The sequence below is a fragment of the Gavialis gangeticus genome, unplaced genomic scaffold, assembly GCF_001723915.1.
Source record: "Gavialis gangeticus isolate Ggan-Ray unplaced genomic scaffold, GavGan_comp1, whole genome shotgun sequence".
NCBI classification, from domain to species: Eukaryota; Metazoa; Chordata; order Crocodylia; family Gavialidae; genus Gavialis; species Gavialis gangeticus.
This window is the reverse complement of record NW_017729025.1, coordinates 151503814-151509037: the sequence shown is the minus strand read 5'-3', so window position 1 is coordinate 151509037 and position 5224 is coordinate 151503814. Positions and strand designations below refer to the sequence as shown.

At 45.8% G+C, this 5224-nt stretch overlaps 1 protein-coding gene across 1 annotated transcript in view; it reads right to left on the bottom strand.

The window, feature by feature from the left end:
• CHID1 (chitinase domain containing 1) overlaps nt 1–5224 on the bottom strand; it is a 454156-nt gene that overhangs the window by 50332 nt on the left and 398600 nt on the right. The gene's annotated exons all lie outside the window — the stretch shown is intronic.

Sequence of the window (5224 nt, the reverse complement as noted above, 5' to 3'; positions counted from 1 at the left end):
TGCTGCCAACAGAAAGGACACCCTCCTGTCAGCAACACACAAGTTAATGGAAGAGCAGTTTGCTTCACCTGAACAAAAGCTGGGTTCAAGACACCTCAAAAAAAGGTAAGTGAACACCCAAGAACTGAATGAAGCAAAACTTGGAGATGTGGCCTGCTTACTTACGCTTTAAAAACACTGATGACAGCTACTGAGCAAATCCCTGGCTGCTTTGGGAAGAACAAAATAATCTGCATACAAACTTCAGTGGTAAAGGTGCTATGAACAGTTGTAGATAGAAAAATGGTGAAGTCTCTCTTGTCAAGAACTTCGAAGAGACGTGGTGCTGGCTCCTACTCTGGGGGTCTTTAAGAGGAGGCTGGATGTACACCTTGCTGGGGTCGTTTGACCCCAGTACTCTTTCCTGCCATGGCAGGGGGTCGGACTCAATGATCTGCTCAGGTCCTTTCTGACCCTAGAAACTATGAAACTATGAAGAAACCCCAACTTCAAACGAGATGCCACATATTTTGGAAAGCTTATACTGTTCAGATAAAGACCTAGCTAAGGTTAAATTATGCTCATTTTAATTAATTTTCTTCTTCCCTTGTTTTTTCTATGAGGGTCTTGTAAATGTACACAGTTTTAATCTGTAGGCTTCTCCGTTCCTCCTAAGCCCCTCAGGTCAGCAGTCCCTGAGATCTAAGACTTTTGTGTAGAACAGTGGTGGGCAAAATACGGCCTGTGAGCCGGATCCGGCCTGCCAAGTACTTCCATCTGGCCCACAGGGGCCCCCAACTGATTTTGTCCTGCCCAATCCTTTCTGCCCACAAGGGTGGGAGTGAGGTGTCCACGTGTACACCCACCCTCCAAACATACCTTATTGCCTTGCTCCCACCCTCATGGGCTGAAGGGCCCTGACTAGCCAGTGTGCACCTTCCATGTGGAGCTGCTGTCACTGCTGCAGCCCCCAGGGACCTGCTCTGCTTCCCCGGTCAGGGAAGGTAGCAGCAGGTAGGGAAGCAGCAGGGGCCGGACTGCAGCTGGGAGGGAGCCTCGAGTGTGGTGCTGGAGCTGGAAGCAGTGTGGGGCCTGTGCCTGGGGCACAGTGGCAATGCAGAGTTGGGGTGGGCAGCATGAGGGGGGTCAGGGAGGGTGGGGGTGTCAGTGCCTCCCTTCTCTCCCCACATAGCGCAGCAGCAGCAGGCAGGATGCTCAGGGTTCAGGTGCCTGGCAGGGCACAGCCCCAGCCAGCGCTGCACATTGAGATGAGGGGTGCAGCCTCCCCCGGACTGTCTGTATTGCCGGTGCTCCCTGCCACTCACGTACAGCCCCTGCACTCACCGGGCACAGGAAGGGAAGCCCCACTTGCTGAGGCCAGGTGCTTTCCCTGTTGGGGCTGTGCAGCACCAGAGAGAAGCCCCATAGGCTGGAGCTGCCTGCCTTCCCCACTCCTAGGGGAAGACACCTGGGGCTTCCCTCCCCCGCAGCGCAGCCCCAGCAGGGAGGGCAATCGGCTCCAGCCTGCAGGGCTTCTCTCCTGTGCTGTGCAAGTGTGTGGGCTGTGCATGAGGGGCGGGGAGCACCAGCAATACAGACATCCCGGGGGATGCTGCGCCCCTCACTGTGATGTGCAGCACTGACCAGAGCCATGCTCCACTGGGCACCTGTGCCCTGAGCGCCCCACCTGCTGCTGCTGTGCTATGGGGGGGATGTGGGGGGCATCTCCACACCCCCCACCTTCCCTCACACCCACAACCCCCTGCATATACACAACCCCGCACACACAGCCACACACCCCCATACATACCCACCCCCCATTCACCATACACACACACCACAAACACCCCTCCACACCCACCATACACACACACCCACCCACCAAACACCCACACACCACACATATACATATCATACAATATATAAAACTAAGAGTTTATTTTTGAGTTATTATGCAATCACCTCTATATACAGTACACAAACACAAATCATGACAAAAATATTTTTTGAAATAAAATTAAAATATGTTATAGTACGTATTTGATTTTTAGTGTATGTTTTTTTTCCGGTTTTAAAATGGCAACCCCCTTCAAAAGGAGTATTTGGAGGGAGGGAAAGGGGAAGGACTTCTAGTGGCAAAGGTCAGGGGTTAGGAGGTGGGACTTCCAGTCCCAAGATGGCAGCAAGTGGGTGGGGCAACTGTCAAGGGGTGGGGCTACCCATGTGGCCCTCGATAGCTCACCAAAACTTGTTAAGTAGCCCTCCACCTGAAATAACTGCCCACCCCTGGTGAAGAATGAGTAGAAAGGGTAGAAGACTGAGGTCTCTTTCAAGCCATCACCTTCCCAGGAGACTCATTTTTTCTTTTGTACCACATTGGCTTGGTTATACAGATCACTGCACCACAAGAATTACCCTATTATTAAGACAAGCTCATACTATCAATGCTGTTTGGGAGTGGCTATGCCAGAACATGCTATTATACAACACATGCATGGACAGAACTTGTTCGAAGGGCAAGCCAAATGCTCCTAGCTCTTACCATCCCAGGAAGCCATTCACCATCACAAATCCAGCATCAGACCCAGCTCAAGACCAAGGCTTTCAACATTAAATATGTATTTCTACTGGGGACTGAGAATAGAAGATGAAAGATTAAATAACTGATGCCAAATAATAAATAATAAATCTTACCTTCAAAATTAAACATGCATAATGTATAAGTTACTCTTGTAACAAACATCTACTATCTAGAAGAAAGGGAGAAGAGTCACAGAAATATTATCTTTACAGAATCTAAAATGGCTAAAAATTGATTGTAAGTTTCTAAGGAAAGTTTGTATGTCTAGGAGGAAAAGAATGTCAAAAGTTGTGTTATCAGATACCATTGATAGTGTACTGCTCATCAAGTGACATGCAGGGCCAGATTTGATTCCACCTATCAGACATTAAAGTGGATGTAGGCACAAAGGCTACTTACTAATATTGCATTTGTCCCAGGACCAGTTGTGCCTGTGTCTGTCCTGGAACAGAGAAGTCCCTAGATTGGTATGTACGCACATCGCTCTTCCAGTTGGGGATAGTGAGTGGCTGAATGCAGTGCCATTTTTCTGCCATAGATTCAGCAATGGAATCCCAGGACTCTTCAGATGCACTTCACAATGTCCCATGACAAACTGTTAGCACTTCTAATCCTCTGAACCTCTTTAGGGTGTTTCCCAAGACAAAAGACATGGACATTTGAACAACCTCATTTTGTCCTGGGAGAACCAGGAGGATGGCTAGCACATTACTGCTGCTGACTGTCTTTCATATAAGATTCAAAAGGAGACCTAGTAAGTCATTGCCGATCTTAAATGAACTCACAACAACATACATGTTATAAGACTGCCTCTGAAAACTTAAGTACTATTCCCAGTTCAGTCAATCAGCTGGCCATGCAGTCTTCAACCAATCACAGTCTCTACTTCAGTATCTCACTGATATGATAGAAAACTAATACTTATCTAGATCTCAGGCCTGTTGAGAGAATCAGCTAGTTGAGATCAGTGAAACACTTTTAAAAGTAAAAACATTAGCTTTAAGGCTAATATTTTGGACTATGTTCAAGTGACTACAGCTATGCACATTATGTGAGTGCACATGTCCCTGGGGTGGTGCCCTCAAGCATGCTGAGGTTTTTTAAACAGGCTACCTTAGAGCAGGAAGCAGTGTCTGCCACAAGCAGGCTATTTAGCACTATCACTCAGCAGGATTAATTAGCTTGCCCCAAGCAACAACATGTGAAGTCAACTTTACTGCTTCCTGTTCAGAAAGCAGACTGCCTAGAGTACCATCAAAGCCAATACATACACAGTAAGTCTGTCTGACTGACTCTACCTTTGAAAAATACTGTAACTAGGGATTAAGAAGAAAATGTGTTTCTTTCTAAACAGATCAAGCTTCACACATAAGGCACTATATACAGAACACCTGGTACAGTATGGGCTAGTATAATATTTGGATGAGAAGTTTAACAAAATTTAAGATCCAACATTAAATGCCTGTGACTTAGATCCAGGCGTACATGAAAAAAGCAGACAGAACGGCTATTTTCACTGTCAACCTGAGTTCATGCTCTCAGATTAAAAAAAAAACTTTCAGCACTTATTTCCCCTTTCAGTACATACAGATTAGGGTTAAATTTATTAAAGTGTTCTCTGCATCAAGCTGTTGACTTTATATGATATTGGATTTAAACTTTGATAGAGACACTTCTGGTAGTCTTCATTCACTGTGTAGTAAGTAGAGAATTTGTGATCACATTCAGTCAGGGAAAAGCAAGTATAGAAAAAAAAATCCAAGCCTGCAAATTCCTTCAATTTTAATATTCTGAATTCTTCCCAACACCACCTAATATTTGAAAACTACTGCAGTACTTGTTCCCACACCTGAGTAAAGAGTTGATGTTTAGCTCCATTACCAGTGTCGCAGGAAACATAATACTTACTAAATCTTCCAGTTGCTTCCTACATTGCAATCTCTTTGATCTCATCTAAATTAAACCATCATCCAGTTTGCCCTCTGCAAACCTCTGAGTTCATAACAAAACTGGGTTATTTATCATAGAATAATAGAAAATTAAAGTTGGAAGGGACCTCAGAAAGTCATATATTCCAACCCCCTGCTCAAAGCAGGACCATCCCCATTCAAGGCTTTGTTAAGCCAGGCCTTGAAAACCTGCAAAGATGGAGATTCCACAGCCTCTCTGAGTAACCTGTTCCAGCGCTTCACCACACTCCTACTGAGAAAGTTTTTCCTAATATCCAACCTAAACCTCCCTTGCTGCAATTTGAGACCATTGCTCCTTGTTTTAATATCTGCCACCACTAAGAACAGTCTAGCTCCATCTTCTTTGGAAGCTCCCTTTAGGTAGTTAAAAGCTGCTATTAAATCCCGCCTCAGTCTTCTCTTCTGCAATAAAACCAGTTTCCTTAGTCTCTCCTCAGAAGTCATAAACCTCAGCCCCCAAAACATTTTGGCTGCTGTCCGATGAACTCTCTCCAACTTCTCCACGTCCTTTCTATAGTGGGGGGCCCAAAACTGAACACAGTACTCCAGAGTACCACACTGTGGCCTCACCAGTGCGGAATAGAGAGGAATAATTATTAACTCTTGATCTGCTGGCAACGCTTCTACCAATACAGCCCAGTATGTCGTTAGCCTTCTTGGCAACAAGGGCACACTGCTGGCTCATATCCATCTT